Raw genomic sequence first — 18,714 nt, forward strand, 5'->3', positions numbered from 1 at the left:
ACGGCCATGAGAACAATCCCTCCGGGAACTGTAGTGTCCCTAGGAAAGAAGAGCTGATTCCCTGAGGCTCCTCCTGCATCTCAGGGTCTCCCTAGAGAGGAGCCAGTGACTTTTCTCAGAGGCCCATGTTCTGCATCTCACAGGAGTTTGTCTCTCAGTTCCCGGCCAGGCCTGGTGCTCACTGTTAGTGCTTAATGCAACCGGGCAGAGCTCTGGCTGACAGTCCCAGCTCCTTCCCCCTGCACTGGCAGCTCTGGGAAAGTGTGGCCGCCTGGGTCCAAGCTGGAAGGACACAATGGAAATGTGGCTCTTCTAATCTCTCCTTCGCTGCCCTCCCCCAGGGTTCAGGGGCAATTCCACCCCAGACCGTCCCATTCTACTCACCTCCAAGAGGTGCTGCAGCTTCTCCAAGGTGGGGTTCTCGCTCAGCAGGCCCCTGAGCATGCTGTCCAGGCTCTGTAAATAGCTCTTGTGGAGAGCCTGCAAGAGGAGGAAGCACCCGCCAGTCAAGGGACATGGGGCTACACCAGTCAAGGGACAATTAGGAGGATTCTCCAGGAGCCCTGGCAAGACTCAAAAGGCACAACCTGGCCTCTTCCCATTCACATCACTCCAGGGACACTAAGCAAAAGTTCATGGCCGGATGCCTGCTGCCTCTTCAATCCTTGCTCTAGCAGTTCTCTGCGCAGGGCCTGGTACCCAGCAGACTATGGAACAGGCAAACTGCAATGGGTGGGAGGCAGGATCCCCGGGAGAGTCCATGCAGCAGAGCACAGAATGAGGAGAGGAGGAAAGTCTGGGATCAGCCCCGGAGGGGTAATGCAATCTCCTCTGGAGGGAATGGGGCCCCCCTGCCAGTTTGTCACGGGCCTGTTCCCAGCTCTGCTCACCCCTCCCCTATTCTCAGCAGCTCTATCAAAGCAAGGGAGCAGGGACCAGAGCCTGCTTCTGCTCCTGGGACAGAGAAGTAGGATCAGGACCTACCCGGAACTGGGGGGTGTCGTTCCCAGTGCCCATGGTAACGATCCTGTGGAGAAGAGCCCGCAGGAGGCGAGATTCCAGCTCCAGGGCCAGTGGCGGCTTCAGTTTGCTGGCAGGAGAGAGGAACCTGTCATACACTTTGCAGCACCAGCGTGGCGTTGGAACTGCCATGGACATGACCCCCTCCCCTGCAGTGATCCCCTCCCTACGGCCACTGTAACGTTCCTGGAGTGAAATCAACCCCCCAGCCAGGAAAGAGGGGACTGGGGGATGGGAACAGCCTCAGCTGGGGGTAACCTAGCCGGAGGAGGATCTGGGACTCCCGGCTCTGGGCCCAATCAGCACTAGGGTTAGGGCAGCTGGACGGGAGGGTCCTGGTACCTGAGATTGTAAACCGCGGCCATGGAGCTGGAAATGATGGAGCTCGGCTCTGACACCTCCGGGAGATTTTCAATCAGCTCCTGGGAGACCCCAACGAAACAAAATCGCGTGTGAGACTCTGGCCCCGCAGACCCACAGGCGCTTCCCAGGGAGGAGCCCAAAGTACTCTGCAGAAACAGCCAGTGTCACCCCCACCCCCAACCAGCTGGGCCCCCCCATTCCTCCCATCCATCAAACTTCCTTCCCCATCTCCCACCCAATTCCTCCTTCCCCTTCCCTCCCCTCCCCTCCGGGCTTACAATTCCCACACTGCCAGCTCCTGATCAGTGTCACCATTATCCCCTTCCCTGTTCCCCAGCCCTCAGCCCCAGGAACCCCTGTCCTCTGCTTCCCCCTCTGGCCCCACTAACGCTTCCTCCCATGTCTGGCTCCCTTGCCCCAGGGACCGGGCACAGGGTCCCACTCACCGCAATGCTCTCCACAAGGGCTGCTTTGGAAACGTGGGGCTCCAGGGTGTCCCGCCCCTGATGCTGTGCCGAGGAACACAGACTCGGCACAGCGTGGAGGAAGCGGAGCTGAGTGGCCCTGTCCTTCACCAGCTATGAGTGGGGTGAGGGGAGAGAGAGAGAGCCTGTTACATAGGGACCTTCCCGCCCAACCCAAACCAGATCCAGGGCTCAGGACCTCCATGGGGTTGGACAGGGAAAGCCGCCCCTTCCTGAAACCTGTGTTGCCCGGCACAGACCGGGTTTGTACCTTGGACAGTGTCTGCGGGGAGCGGAAACCTTGGCCTGTGTGGGACAAATGTCCCCACCTTGGGGTGCCAGATAACAGAGGAGACGTGTCCCCCCATTGGGGGTGAGGGATTGTCTGGGACAAGACCCCCCTGCCTGGGTGGGGATGGAACAAGGAGCAGGACAGACCCGGTGGCAGCGCAGTAACAATTGGGGGATTTTTGTACCTCATCTGTGCCCTGGAGGTGCTTCTGGATCATCATGATGGTGTCTCCTTCAGGGTACACCTCCTCCTCCTCCTCCTCCTCCTCATGGGCACTGGGGGTCTCTGCACCAGGGAGAGAAGGAGAAAGTATAATCCCTTCTGCTGCTGGGGGGATGCAGTGGACAGAGAAGGCTCCATCTTTCCCCCTTCTCTGTAAGGAGCCCCATGGCAGCGAGGGCCCCACCCTACCCCTGCGAGAGACGCCCTCAGCCCCATGAGCCTCAGGGCCCCAGGGCAGTCAGCCCCCCCGCCCACATGATCAGTGGAGGCTGGAGCTCCCCCGACTCCACCCAGCATCCCCTGCCCCGGGGCGTGGCTGTGCTCCCCCCCCCCCCCGGTGTTAGTGGGGCTCACACGGGTCAGTCCCGGCACCTTGGTGAGCCAATGGGAACAGGGTATTACTACTAGTCCCCCACCGCCCCAGTCCTCCTCCCTTTCCCCTGGGTCTCCCCTCACCTGCAAAGAGGGAGCCTTCATCTGCAGACCAGTCAGACCCCACGGAGGAGCTGCTGGCCCCTCGGGAGTAGGCGGAGCTGCTGGTGTATGTCCCACAGTCGCTCATCTCCTGCTCTGGGCTGGCAGGAGACTCCTCAGTGGCCAGGGTAGGGCTGGCACAGGGCTCCTCAGTGGCCAGGGTGGGGCTGGTGGGGGGCTCCTGAGTGGCTAGGGTGGGGCTGGCGCAGGGCTCCTCAGTTGCCAGGGTGGGGCTGGCGCAGGGCTCCTCAGTGGCCAGGGTAGGGCTGGCGCAGGGCTCCTCAGTGGCCAGGGTGGGGCTGGCGCAGGGCTCCTCAGTTGCCAGGGTGGGGCTGGCGCAGGGCTCCTCAGTGGCAAGGGTGGGGCTGGCGCAGGGCTCCTCAGTTGCCATGGTGCTGGATGGCTCCTGCTGGGCCCTGGGGCGCAGCTCCTGGCTCCTTGGCTTCCTCTGAAGGAAGCCCCAGAGCTGCCTTGCCCGGCTCCTGCCCTCTCCTGGCTCCCTCCTCCAGAGCTGTACCCGAGGCCACCTCCATTTGGGCCCAGAAGGTGCCTCAGGGTCAGCTAGGGGAGCTGGTGTCTTCCTCCTCCTAAAGCATGCCAGGCAACTCCTCTTTTTAGCCTGTCCACAAGCCTCTTCCCCGCCCGTGGGGACAGAGGGGCCGCTCTCTTCCTGGGAAAGCCGGATGCTCCTTCCCTCTGGCTCTGGAGCCACCTGCCCGGCCTTCCTCCTGAGCATCTGCCTCAGCCGCTCCATCCTGGAACTGAGTGGGGAGCAGCCGTGAGTCTGGCTTCAAAGCAGCCTCTCATGAATGGGGCCTGCCTGCTCCCCGGCCCACCTCCCCTCTGCTGAGGCAATTCCTCCTCCCCACACATCCCACCCCAGGGCACAGGAACCCTCATCCTGGGGAACAAACTCTGCCAAGGGACGGGCTGGGAGCCCTATTGGTGGGATATTTCCACCACACTGGGGATGGCTCTGGAGAACTCCACTTACTTACTCTAGATGGGATGGAGCTGGATGGCAGATGCTCGGTGTTGGTCCTTCCTTTCCCCTCCTCCTCGATCTCCTGCACCCAGGTGGCCTGTAAGGGGTGCTGCAGAATCCCCTGCCAGCAGGGCGGGGGGTAGAAGTCGGGAGGTCGAAACTGACTGTGAAAACAAGACAATGTTTTATTGCCAGGGGATGGATAAACTCAGGCCAGCAGCCAGGGGTTCACAACACTGACCGACGGCCAGCAGGACACCTCCCATCTCAAGGTCTCCTAGTACCTCACGCACATTCCTGAAGTGTGACGGCCCAAGGGCTGTAGGGGAGTGTCCCCAGCCCCACTGATGGAAACAGAGGCCTTGGCAGGAGAAGCCGCTGCCTCAGGGTTGCACTGGGAGTCAGGGATAGAGCCGGGGATGGAGCCCAGGAGTCCTTTGTCCAGGCTCCCGCACTAACCGCTAGAGGAACACTCCCTTCCAGAGCTGGGAAGTGCCAGTCTCCCTGGCTCCCAGTGTGACCTGTTGTAGTGACTGACGCATTTGCTACTTGTCCCCCATCCAAAGCCAATAACACATCTCTGTGTTGGCAATCATGAGTTAGACCTTCTCAGCACCCCTCCGTCTCCCGCAGCTGTCAGGTATTCCTTGGATTATGGAGGCTTGGATGCTGACAGGACTGGAATTTGTTACTGGCTCACTGGGTGTTTCTAGCCAATGAGGGTCTCAGTCTAGCCTCAGAGGCCCACACCCCCAGACACTGAAGATCAGGGTGGATTGATTTCATTCCAAATGTTTTGTATTTGTATTTTTGAGTTATTTTCCAAATGAAAGATTGATTCTCATGAAATTCCTAGTGGTGGCCGATGACAGAACACAGAGCAATGGTCTCAAGTTGCAGTGGGGGAGGTCTAAGTTGGATATTAGGAAACACTTTTTCACTAGGAGGGTGGTGACGCCTTTGAATCTGCTATGATAGAGTCCCTTATCTTGTACTTAGAGCCTATATTTTTTCTTACCTTCTACACAGATGACGATTTGTTTCAAAAAAATCCACACAGATATGAAAAAAAAACGCACAGAATGTCCTCCACACCGACTGTCTCCTGGTCCTCTGAGAGAGACCGCGAGATGGAGACTTGCTGCAGCAAGGCTACAGGGGGTCTCCGAGGTTCCCCCTGCCCTGCAACCCTGCCCTGCCTGGCTGTTGTCAAGGGAGCTCTGTGAGGTCACAGACGCCTCATCATCTTTGCCCAATAGGCTGAGTTCCTGCCGGAGGCCTTTGTGAAGTCACTGCCACACCCACCTTTCCCTTGCAGGCCTGATGTCTGCCCCTGGCCAGCCCAGTTGGATGTTTGAGCTGCACCCCGGATCACCCCACTAGGTCATTATTGATTCTTGGGACAAGCAGGCTACCCTGTAAAACAGCAGAGTCTGTTCCTCACCCCACACTGAGTTTTTCATAGGGGCATCAGTTATGAAACAATTAGATCTCCTAAGGTGGCCTCTATTTTACGGGCTATGAAATTTCATACTCTTAGCACCCTACTGAGCCCAATTGCTTGTAACTCTCTAAAAGGCACCTTCCTAACTAGTTATGATGATAGGACACCAGGAAACAGAAACGCCACCTCTCCCCTGGGTAATTTGTTCCAGTAGCTAGACTCTCTCACTGTCATCATTAAATTTGAAATTGACAACTTTTGATAAGGGCAAAATTCATGACAATCTTTTAAATAATTTAAATAGAAGAGAAAAAATAACATTAAGTGGAATATGTTCACTGCCAAGTTTCTCAGACAGTCGCACCACTGATGTGATAGCTAAGGCCCTGGAAGCAAAGTTAGCTGAAATGCTCATTCAACTTTGGACAGCAGGAGCTTCCTTGAAAGGTGCAGAAAATATTGTTTTCATTTCAGTTTATTCAAATAGTTCAGTTCAATCGACCAGTTTGTTGAAATTCAAGAAAGCCATTGGGAATTCACAAAACAGGCAAACTTGTTTTCCTCCCTCAATCTATGAATAAAAACTAGGTGTGAGGGGATAGATCTACTGGTTCATCAATCTAGAAACACGTGGATACAAGAATGTATCATTTCAGTTCACTAACCACACATTAAAGTTCCTTTGTTTAAGAAATCAGTTAGTTTTAAATGTAAAACATTTTGATACAACTTTTTTCTTATGCTTCTCTTTCTAGCTCTGGCATGACCTTGATATGTGACCAAAGAGAGGTCACTTCTTTTTTCTTTCTCTCTGTACCATGGGGATGGAGGAAATTCTCTTAAGTCCTAGCAGGAGAGAGATTTGAGCACATCAGGCGTGTTAGGGCCCTTGTGTTCTGAAAGACAATGAGTGATTGTTGTTTGGGGCAAGAATCCCAATGGATTTGCTACTTGTCCCCCAACCAAAGCCAATCACACATCTCTGTATTTTCAATCATGTGTTAGACATTCTCAGCACCCCTCTGTCTCCCGCAGCCCCCAGGTGTTCCTTGGATTATGGAGGTTTGGTTGCTAAGAGAACTGTAATTTTTTTATTGGCATCCTGGGTGTTACTAGCCAATGAGGGTCTCAGTCTGACCCCCGAGGCCCACCCCCCAGACACTAAAGATCAGGATGGATTGATTTCACTCAACGTTTTTTGTATTTGTATTTTTGAATTATTTTCCTAATGAAAGGTTGATTCTCATGAAATTCTTAGAGCTGGCAGATGACAGAACAAGGATCAATGATCTCAAGTTGCAGTGTGGAAGGCTTGGATATTAGGAAAAACGTTTTCACTAGGAGGGTGGTGACGCCTTTGAATCTGCTACGATAGAGTCCCTTATCTTGTACTTAGAGCCTATATTTTTTCTTACCTTCTACACAGATGACGATTTCTTTCAAAAAAATCCACCCAGATATGAAAAAATAAACGCACAGAATGTCCTCCACACCGACTGTCTCTTGGTCCTCTGAGAGAGACCGCGAGATGGAGACTTGCTGCAGCAAGGCTACAGGGGGTCTCCGAGGTTCCCCCTGCCCTGCAACCCTGTCCTGCCTGGCTGTTGTCAAGGGAGTTCTGTGAGGTCACAGACGCCTCATCTTCTTTGCCCAATAGGCTGAGTTCCTGCCGGAGGCCTTTGTGAAGTCACTGCCACACCCACCTTTACCTCGCAGTCCTGATGTCTGCCCCTGGCCAGTCCAGTTGGATGTTTGAGCTGCACCCCGGATCACCCCACTAGGTCATTATTGATTCTGGGGAGCAAGCAGGCTACCCTGTAAAACAGCAGAGTCTGTTCCTAACCCGGTGTCAAGTATCAGAGGGGTAGCCGTGTTAGTCTGAATCTGTAAAGAGCAACAGAGGGTCCTGTGGCACCTTTAAGACTAAAAGAAGTATTGGGAGCATAAGCTTTCGTGGGTAAGAACCTCACTTCTTCAGATGAAACTTGCATGTGAAGAAGTGAGGTTCTTACCCACGAAAGCTTATGCTCCCAATATTTCTGTTAGTCTTAAAGGTGCCACAGGACCCTCTGTTCCTCACCCCACACTGAGTTTTTCATAGAGGCATCGGTTGTGAAACAATTCAATCTCCTAATGTGGCCTCCATTTCACTGCCCATGAAATTTCACACTCTTTGCACCATATTAAGCCCAATTGCCTGTAATTCACTAAAAGGCACGTTCCAGAATGACAACCATATACTGGTGTCTAACTACCTACTGCTGCCGGGAGACGTTGTGATATTAGGACACCAGGAAACAGAGAATCCACCTTTTCCCTGGGTAATTTGTTCCAGTGCTTAGTCTCCCTCACTGTCAAAAAAGTGTGTCTTACTTCTCCTTTGAATTTCTCTGGCTTCAGCTGACAGCCCTTGGTTCTTGTTGTGCCTTTCTTGGCTAGATCGAATTAGCCCTGCCCCATGAAATCCGATCTCCTTGTCCTGCTGGGAGCCCCCCAGCCAGGAGAACCCAGTAGGGGCCTCCTAGCTGTTTCTCTGCCAGGCTGGTGACAGGATTTCCTCTCCGTGGGGATATCAGATGCACCTGCAGAGGCAACGCAGAAGTGAGTGCGCTGCATCAGCCCGGCCTTGGGCTCAGGGCTTTGGCCTTGGCAGCTTCTGCTCCAGTCACGTCTCTGGGTGCCCGGACTCAGAGCTTCTGGCCCCCCTGTGGCTGTAGCCAGGGCTGGGCACTGGGCTCAGGACTTTCATGCCCCTCCCCACTCCTGTCGGCTCTCAGGGTACCTGGGCTTGGGGCTTCTGCCCGGCATCTGCAGCTGGGGCTCAGGGATTCCCTTGCAGTTCCTTCTGGGGCTCAGGTGTCCGTTTTTCTGGATGCCCCAAAAATGGTAGGAGCCGAGGTGCTCCCAAGTAGGTAGGAGCTGAGGTGTTCCCAAGAGCAGGGACCCACCTGCACATCTGGGAACCTCCTCTAGCTTCAGAAAGGTTGCTGGCTGATGCCCTTGGTGCCCAGGTCTGAAGGCAGCACGGAAGTGAGGGTGACAATGCTGTGACCCCCCTACAACAACCTCTGAACTCCCCCATTCTCCCATTTTGGTCGGGACCCCCATGGTTATAATACCATGACATTTCAGAGTGAAACATTGAAATGGTGACATTGTTCAATTTCAAGGCCAGAGGGTTTTTAAATTAGTCAAAGTGAGCCCTGAATTTGGTAGGGACCTGGCTATTATGGAAGTCCTAGCAGGTTTGCACTCCCAGTTCTCCTGAAGGGCCATTGAGAATTCATGCTGCCTGAGAAGCTTCCCAGAATAAGCTACCAGGATTGGGGGCAATTGAAAGAAACCAACCAAAGCCTGAGCTGGGATGGAGAGCATTGATCCAAGTGGTGTTGGAACCCCTCCACCCCCACCTGCCTGCCTGCGGAGAAATGGACAGAGGGGCACTGATTTCTATTTGTGAACTTACTAAAGACCATGGGATTCAGCATGAGCCGTATAGCCCATACTCTGAATTCTTGGATAAACAGCAAAGTTGGGTTTTTAGAAACCTTTTCCCCCCAGTGCTCTGTATCTACTTTGGATTGTGCCCAGCAGAGGCTGGTGGAGGGGAGGGAAAGGTAGAGGAGGCCATGCAAATGTTGTGGTATCTGCACTACCCCACAGACACACACACACGGGACCCTCTGTTGCTTCACACACAGCAATGCACAGCATATTAGCCAGGACAGTAAATTATTTGGCCATAACCTACAAAATCCTCAGTGTTGAAAGTACAATTTATCTAGAAAATAATGGGAGGGAGGGGTTAGAGAGTTGCAGTAACTACCTGGATTTCCAGTCTCTGGCCAGGCACATCCCCCTCTCCACAGTTTTCACTGATATCTTCTCCAAACTGGTCCTCCTGATATAATCTGAGGTCACATCCTGGCCTTTAGGAACATTGGCAGGATCTTCACTGTTCCCAGCTGCAGCATCACCCTCGTTTCTTCCTTGTGTCAGGATCCTGAACTCGACCATCTCATGGTCACTGCCTCCCAGGTTCCCATCCACTTTTGCTTCCCCTACTAATTCTTCCCGGTTTGTGAGCAGCAGGTCTAGAAGAGCTCTGCCCCTAGTTGGTTCCTCCAGCACTTGCACCAGGAAATTGTCCCCTACACTTTCCAAAAACTTCCTGGATTGTCTGTGCACCGCTGTATTGCTCTCCCAGCAGATATCAGGGTGATTAAAGTCTCCCATGAGAACCAGGGCCTGCGATCTAGTAACTTCTGCTAGTTGCCGGAAGAAAGCCTCGTCCACCTCATCCCCCTGGTCTGGTGGTCTATAGCAGACTCCCACCACGACATTACCCTCGTTGCTCACACTTCTAAACTTAATCCAGAGACTCTCAGGTTTTTCTGCAGTTTCATACCAGAGCTCTGAGCAGTCATACTCCTCTCTTACATACAATGCAACTCCCCCACCTTTTCTGCCCTGTCTGTCCTTCCTGAACAGTTTATATCCATCCATGACAGTACTCCTGTCATGTGAGTTATCCCACCAAGTCTCTGTTATTCCAATGCTTCATTCCAATATTTCATTTTTTACTAATCAGTATTTTCCAGTGTAGAAAGCACTGGGCTTCAATTGCAGCAAGGGAGGTTTAGGTTGGACATTAGGAAAAATTTCCTAACTGTCCTGGTGGTTAACCACCGGAATAAATTGCTTAGGGAGGTTGCAAAATCTCCATCATTGGAGATTTTTAAGAGCAGGTTAGACAAACACCTGTCAGGGATGTTCTAGATGGTGCTTTTTCCTGCGGTGAGTGCAGGGGTCTGGACTTCTGACCTCTCAAGGTCCCTTCCAGTCCTATGATTCTATGATTGATCCAATATTGTGCTCTAATATTTTTCATTGAAACTTTATTAATGCAAGATAAAAAGAACCCCCGTGAATGGGGTTGGGTTGCGGGTCAACTCTTGAATCCCGGAGGAAGTTGCGTCTGAGTGTGCTTCAGTGGATTTATGTCCTCTCACCATTAATCACAATGGGCTAAACTCTATTATCCCTTGGCTCAGGTCTACCTAGCAGAGTTTAAGTGTAAGGCATTTCCATGGGGTAGAAAGTATCCTAACTACAGCTGGCCAAAATTCTTTGGCTGAAACTTTTTTTCAGAGAAAAGTGCATATTCAGCTACACCAGAATGTTTGCCCAATTGTATTGGGTTCTTCGGGATGGAAAAACATCAAATAAATTCATTTTCCCACTGCTAAACCTTGCTGTTCAGTGTCCCACCTCTGCATGGAGGGGTGAAAGTAAAGCTCTAAATCAGTGTTGGTGAGAACAGGGGCTTGTTTGCATTGGGAAGTTATTCCTGAGCAAGATAATATGTGAATTTAAGGCACTAGAGCTATCCTGGTATGGACACTCTTAATTTACTGGATTAAACTAAACCAGAAAATGGCATTCTTATTTGGCTACGGCCACACTACGGGGGGGGGGGCGATCGATTTCAGATACACAAATTCAGCTACGGGGATAGCTGTGAGGATGGCCACGGCTCCCCTGTCGGCGGCACTTACTCCTACCTGGGCTGGTGGAGTACACGCGTCGATTCGGGGATAGATTGTCGCGTCCCGACGAGACGCGATAAATCGATCCCCAAGAGATCGATTTCTACCCGCTGATCCGGGCGGTAGTGAAGACAAGCCCAAAGGCCATATAGGGAGTTACATTAAATAGCTGTAGCGTCAGTTTCTGTGTCGACCAGCCCTAAAGCAATAGAATTGTGTCAGTGGTGAGAATAGGGCTAATCAGTATATAGCAATGATGAGAAAAAAAAGTGTATGATCAAAAGAACTCTGTGAATAACTGATTTCTTGGTTTGCTGGCTAGTCTGAAACATAAATGAAAAACTTTAGTTTCTGGTTGACCCAAATTTCCATTTTTTTGGCTGACTGACTAGTTGAATGAAATGTTTTGTTTGATCTGTTGCAGTTTTTGCAATTGTTATATTTTTTAATAAAATTGAAGTAAATTTTGAAACAAAAAGTCTTTTAAATGGAAAACTTAAAATATTTAGACCTTTTAGATTTTTCTGAGGTTTAGATCAAAGCAAAACAATCCAGCTCATTTGACACAGATTCATAAAATATTTCTGTTAACCCAAATCTGCGTTGCTCAGAAAAAAAGGATTTTGGTCCAACTCCCCTCTCCCCCCAGTTCTAATGAACACTATATTGTTGTACTCAAAGTAAAACTAGTCCAATTCAGATTAGTCATGAGGCTCACATTTTCAACAGGGAGGGTGGTTAACGGCTGGAATGAACGACCATGGGACATGACGGTTTATCCAGCTAGAGCGGCTGTGAAATCAAGACTTGATGGCTCTCCGTAAGATACACTTAATAAAATGCCAGTTAATGGGCTTAATACCGAGGATAACTGTATAGGACTGTGACCTGAGTTATACAGTCAGACTAAATGATCTCATTGTCCTTTCTAGCCCTTAAAATATATGATAAATGTATAGCGTTGCTGTAAGTAAACCTATAAAATCACTATATGGCATTGACAATGAGGAGTCCTGTGGCTCCTTAAAGACTAACAAATGTATCAGGATAGTTTATGCCCAGATACGTTTGTTAGTCTTTAAGGTGCCACAGGACTCCTCGTTGTCTTTGCTGAAACAGACTAACACGACTACCCCTCTGAAATATATGGCATTGGTGGGACTAACATTACATGAGCATTATTATTGATACTACTTCATTAATTCATTAGTATTGGGCTTAATCCCAACCCCATTCTGTTAGGTGCTGTACCAACATAGAACAAAACAAAAGAAAAAAACCCAACCTCTGGCCAAAGGAGCTTGTAATGTAAGCTTAAAATAAGAGACAACGATACAGATGACAAACAGATGGGCACCAGCACAAGGTGACAAGAAGATGATTGAGAATAAAGCTGTATAAGAAGTATATAGAGCCTTGTCAGAATTTGATTTTTAGTTTTTTTATCATTTTAATTGATAATATCGATGTTTATGTTTAAGCCTTTTTTTATTTTAAATGTTTAAACCTTTACAATTGCGGGAAATTATGGGGGATCAGACATTGGGAGGTCAGACATTTTTTTAATGACAGTCGACACTGAGATTCAAAAAGTTAAAGCTTTATAACTGTTAAAACACAAATGCTCAACATCACTTGTCAAAATAGATAAAATAAATATCCTTAAATCGAACTCGAATACATTCTGACGCTGCAATTTTTCTTACTTTGCCTATCTGTAAATTTCAATTATTATTGATGGCAACATTTTTTTCATTGGTTTGTGGGCATATGGTGAAATCAATATTTACCAACATTTATGGAGAAAAATGTATTCCTTCCCAGCCTAAGTATATACAATAACCCTGTTAAGAGTAGATGTATGGAGCACTAGTATGAATACAGATGTGATCAATATAAAGACAAGTGCAAAGTACTTCACTCTAGAAGGGAAAATCAAATGCATAATACAATGTGGGGAATAACTGGCTAGGGAGAAGTGCTGCTGAGATGGATCTGGGAGTTCAAATGGATCACTAGTTGACTAGGAGCCAACAATGAGGTGCAGTTGTGAAACAGGCTGTTTAGGGGGGATTACCAGGTATGTTGTATGTCAGACCAGGGCAGTGCTGGTTTGGCTCTGCTTGGCAGTGGTGAGGTTGAAGTTCTGTGTCTAGGTTTGGGAGCCACGCTTTAGAAAAGATGTGGGCAAATAGGAGAGGGTCCAGAGGGGAACAACAAAAATGACAAACAGGGTTTACAAAACCTGATTTATTAGGAAAGTTTTTTTTAAAATGGGCATGTTTTGTTTTGAGACAAGACGACTGAGGAGGGACCTGATAACAGTCTTCAACTACGTTAAGGGCTGTTACAAAAGGGATAGAGATCAATTGTGGCAGCCCGTATGAGGCCCAGACACTAAAGAGAGCAAAAGCGTTGAATTCTCATAATGCGAGTCACATACAGAGCATTAATTAAAGTAACACATTAAGAAATTAAACCTAGAACCAAGTTTATTTTATTTTTAATCTCAGATAACCTTGCAGGGCACCATTTCAAATAGATTAATGGTCAAGAAACAAGGAAAGGTCTATATTCCAACAGCCACATAATGACAGGACATTAGGTAACATTGTTCCTCTCAAGCAATTGTAAAACATCATTTCCACATGCTACATCAGTTCTTTGAGTTTCATTTAATTCTTGTGCGACATTTGTGATACACAAATCAAGGCAGTAACCCATAGACCATCCTACGATCCTTCTTCCAATTGCTCTTCTCAATTGACTGGAATTGTCATGGTGAACAAATTAGCTGGGAATGTTTTTCCAGCCTATCACCCTCTTAAGAGCATCCTTAACCTCCTTGTTCCTCAGGCTGTAGATCAGGGTGTTCAACATGGGGACCACCAGGGTATAAAACACAGCAGAGATTTTCTCCTGTTCCAGTGAGTAGCTGGAACTGGGCTGTATGTGGCTTAAGCTCACAGGTCCATAGAACATGGTGACAGCTGTCAGATGAGAGGCACAGGTGGAGAAGGCTTTGCGCCTGCCCTTGGCGGAGCAGATCCTCAGGAGAGAGAAGAGGATGTACAGATAAGAGATTATGACAATCAGGAGGATGGACATGGCAATAACCCCAGAGAACGCTACAAGCAAAATCTCACTGATGTGGTTATCAGAGAAAGCAAGCTTCAGTAATGGGTTAGTGTCACTAAAGTAATGATTGATGACATTGGGTCCACAGAATGACAACCTCAGCAAGCCACATGTGTGAGTCAGTGAGTTCATAAGCCCCCCTACATGTGAGCTGGCCACTAGATGAATACAGACTCTCTTAGACATAACAGCGGTGTAGAGCAGAGGGTTACAGATGGTGACATAGCTGTCATACGCCATCACGGCCAGCAGGAACCCTTCTGTGCTCACAAACACAACAAAAGAGAAGTGTTGAGCAATACAGGCAGAGTAAGAAATGCTTTTACTCCCCACTAAGAAATTCACCAGCATCCTTGGAGCGAAGACTGAGGAGTAGCAGAGGTCAACAACGGACATGTTACTGAGGAAGAAGTACATGGGGGGTGGAGTCGGGGATCAACCCAGATCAACACAATCATCCCAAGAATCCCCACCAGCATAAGAACATAGATCACCAGGAACGCCGCGAAGAGGGGTATCTGCAACTCCTGACGATCCGTCAGCCCCAGGAGGATGAACTGGGTCACCATGCTGTCATTGCCCTCAGCCATTTATACGGGGTGCATGAAACCATACCTGCCGGGATAACAAGAGTGAGCAGCATGGAAGAAGGAAATTTCATGGCATGAATTAAATCTGAATGACACCACCGGGCTTGAATGTGGGTAGTGAATATCTTACAGGAAACCAGCCGCCGTTATGTCTGGGAAGAGCTGGGATGGACCTTTAAATTTACACTCCCTTTTTAACAGGGCTGAGATTTTCAAGGCTGTCTAGGAGATTTAGACATCCAAGTCTAATAAAATTGACTGGAATTAGGCATCCAGTTCCCAATAGGGCATTTCCCGATTCATGTACATTATCCCAAATTTTCTCCAATGAAATATACCTGGCATGGGTTTGAGTTTGAGCTAGAGACTTTATATTGCCTGCTCACTGAGGGTAAGTTAGAAAGCACTCATACTTTAAAGCCTTCCAGATTAGGGTGACCAGACAGTAAATGTGAAAAATCGGGATGGGGGTGGGAGGTAATTGGAGCCTATATAAGAAAAAAGACCCAGAAATCGGGAATGTCCCTATAAAATCGGGACATCTGGTCACCCTATTCCAGATAATCCTTTTAGATGACTACAAAGTCTGTTATGTCCCTGTCAGTTGGTTACTGCTGCTTCATAACACATCCCCTGGCAGTGCTGCTAATCCCAAGCATTTGAAAACCATTATCAGGCTTCCAAAAATCATGCAATTGGCTTAAAATCTTGAGATCTTTTAAAAATAATACACAAAGGGTTTAGAGAGGGGGCAGGGAAGTGTAATTCTGTTTTGTGCAAGATTTTTATATTTCAGAATTTGGATTAGGAACAAACCCACAGTTTTTGAAAAGTCTCTGGAAAAGGGAATGGATCCCTGGAGTCATGGACACTGACAATTTTGGATGTTCCCAGCCCCCAGGACAATCTGCATGTGTATCTGCTCCAAGGCCATGGACTCTGGAAGCTCTGAGGTTGCTAGTAGGCCACGGGGCAGGTTGCAAAGGAGCCTGGCAGGTGAACTAGCGGAAACCAGGCAGGATTCTGATGTAGGCAGAGTTTCCTCCATTCCGTGGTGCTGCAGTGAAATTGGCCCTTCTTGACGAAATGTTCCAATTTCACTCAGTCAGCAATTTGCAATGGAACAATGTTTCTGGGCCCTGGAGACAGTCACGTTTTCAAGCTTTTCTTAGCAACCCTGAGGGCTAGAAACATACTTAAAAAAAAATCTGAGATTCTTAACTGATCACATGACTGAAGGAGCTGAGGTTTTAAGAGAAGCATTAAATACCGTGAGAATTGGTAACTATGCCTTCAATCTATGCTATCCTTGCTCTAGGAGATTTCTGGCCCCTTGTCTCCAGTCCCAGTTTCTTACGCCTCCTAGTGGTACACACTGCCAGGTCCTTCATCTCTCTAGGTCATTCGCCATGACACAGGAATATGATACAGGCGGGAAATGGCGAAGGAATAACATTGGCACAGAAGCAACAATGGAAGGCTGTGTGCAAGGCTCTGAAGGAGGGAGGAAGGATGCTTAGAAGAGGGAGCATAGAGGGATTACATGAAGCCACAGGTGAGAGATTGAGATAAAAGGAGAAAATGCTGTATCAGAGAGGAGTGTGAGGAGAGTGGAGAGAGCAAGAAGGAAGAAAGAAGGCTGAAGAGACACGAAGGCAAAACTATGTAACACCTCAAAAGTGGGGCTTTCTCCATTTGCTTCCTTCTTCTGGCTCCCCCAGTCCCCATTTAATCGAACACAAACAGCTTGTTTTCAGTCCAAGCCCCTTCACAGTCTATCAACACCATGAGGCTCATCTGCTAATGCAATGTCATCTATCGCCTCTGCCCTCCCACTGCTTCCCATTGGTTACAGTTTTCAAACAAACACGACCATGACTGGGGCTGCCGCAGTGCAAATAATTCCTGTTATTTCCCCCTTGTGGTTAGAGATCGGCCACACCAGAACCCACTGGATCCCAGTGTCCGTCCTCCCCCTCCCCCTCCCCCACTCACACACAACAGTGGATAATGGTCAGACTGGCAGTAGGGGCACTAGATTGAGATAGTCCTTTAATTCCTGGCTCTGCTTCACACTCCCTCCCTTACTATGTTTTTCCAGAGAACCTAGTACAGTGGGGCATTGACCTCTAATTGATAACACGACAACAATAAATACAAATTTTATAACCCTGATTTAGCTCTATAATTGGCTGAAAAGCCCAGAATCTGAAAATCCTCAAAGGTTGAAGAAGTCGGATCTGAATCTGATTCCAGATCTGAAGTGTGTAACTCAGATTCATCTCTATGCATAATCCTGGATTCTTACCTAATATCCATCTGGACCTTTCAGGGTCTTCCATGAACCATGTCCATTGCCACTGTAATTTACCCTGAGACAGAAAAATGAACAAACGAACAATGTCTGTCTCAAGTTGCAATGTTGACTGCGCTAACGTCACATTTCCAAGTGTAAGCAGAGTCAGGATGAGCTCTACGCTGACATCTGCTGGTGAATTATGGCAAGTGTGGAAAAGAACTCCAGGGGCTGATCTTGTTTGCATAGGCACAAACCCACTCGCCTGGCATGAAACAACAGCAACTCAAAGTGGTTACTTTGGCTGGTGTGGGATCCCCAGTTTCTCTGTTATTGGGACAGGAAGAATAAAGTTTTGTTACCCTGATTCTGTGAATCAAGGCCAGTGGAACTGTTGTATGATGGAAGGACTGAGTGAGTCCTTCACCATTACCTAAGTGGCACTTGCTTGACAAGGGGCATGGGTTACAAAACCCAGTGAATAAAGAGAGAATGGGGATAGGTATTTGCACTTGATGGTGTGGGCCCTCTCTGAGGGTTTAGAACACCAATTATCCATCTCTTCTCTCTCCACTGTTGAATGTCAGATTTCAACTTTGATTCCATTTCAAGTCTAGTTACAGGCTGCTGAGCTGAATTCTCTTTGGGCCAATGGTGCACTAGCACCGGGGCTCCCCTACTATGAGCTGAAATTGCTAAGAGCTAAAATCACAAAAGAGCTAAAGTTACCAAGAGCTGAGATCACTGAGGCTGTGTTAACTAGTGGGGGAGCCTGAAGCTATATTGCTAAGCGGCTGGCGGAGCAGCTAGCAGAGTGGAGCCTCGCGGGGACAGTTGGAGCGGAGCTGAGCGGCTCACAGGTTGGTGAGCGGAGCGGCTGGAGGAGCAGCTAGCAGAGCAAAGCAGAGCCTTGTGGGAGCAGCTCACGGGACAGCTGGTGGAGTGGAGCAGCTCATGGTGAAGGCTGCGGCGGAACCCCGCGGAGAGGCAGCCGGTGCCTTCCCCCCCCCCGAACTCTGGGGCTGCACTGACCAGGGACAGAGACTTTGGCGGGTTGTTGGACTTTTGGGACTTTGTGTGGTTGCTGGACCCAAGAGACTTTGGGGGTGTTGGACTTTGGGGACTCTGGGTGACTTTTGGGTTGCTGGATTCAAGAACCAAAGGGAAAGGGCAAAGCCCAATTTGCTGGGGTGGGTCTTTTGCTCATGGTTTGTGTTATGAATCCTGTTTGTGGTGTTTTTCCAATTTAATGCTGATGACATTTACCTCATGTTATTAAACATTTTCTGCTACACTCAGACTCCATGCTTGCGAGAGGGGAAATATTGCCTCCTAGAGTCGCCCAGGGGGTGGTATGTAATTGTCCCAGGTCACTGGATGGGGGCTCGAGCCGGTTTTGCATTGCGTTATTGAAACGGAACCCCTAGATACAGAACCCGGCCCTTGTTGCTGCCAACTTAGATGGGCAGAAGGGTTACACATATAACAGTGCAGCACTGCCAGCCTCAAGCATTCAAAAATCACGAGTGAAACCCCAAAATCATAAGATTGTCTTAAAATCAGTATTTTTGTTAAAAAATAGCATATTACATTGAACAAATCATGCCAAACCAACCTAATTTCCTTCTTTGACAGGGTTATTGGCCTAGAGGATGGGGGGAAAAGTAGACATGACAGATCTTGATTTTAAGAAGGTTTTTGATGCAGTCCAACGTGACATTTTTTAAAAGCAAATTAGAGAAATATATTCTAAATGAAATTACTGTAAGGTGGATGCACAACTTGTTGGCAAAACCATCCAAAGAATAATTGTCAATGGTTCGCTATCAGCCTGCAAAAACGTATCTTTTGGGGTTCCACAGGGCGTCAGTCCTGGG

General features: G+C 48.8%; 1 pseudogene; it reads right to left on the bottom strand.

Moving 5' to 3' along the window:
- Window positions 1–13,102: 13,102 nt before the first annotated feature.
- Window positions 13,103–14,541, bottom strand: LOC135981883 (olfactory receptor-like protein COR8; annotated as a pseudogene).
- Between the last annotated feature and the right edge of the window lie 4,173 nt (window positions 14,542–18,714).

The sequence above is a fragment of the Chrysemys picta genome, chromosome 2, assembly GCF_011386835.1.
Source record: "Chrysemys picta bellii isolate R12L10 chromosome 2, ASM1138683v2, whole genome shotgun sequence".
Lineage (NCBI taxonomy): Eukaryota > Metazoa > Chordata > Testudines > Emydidae > Chrysemys > Chrysemys picta.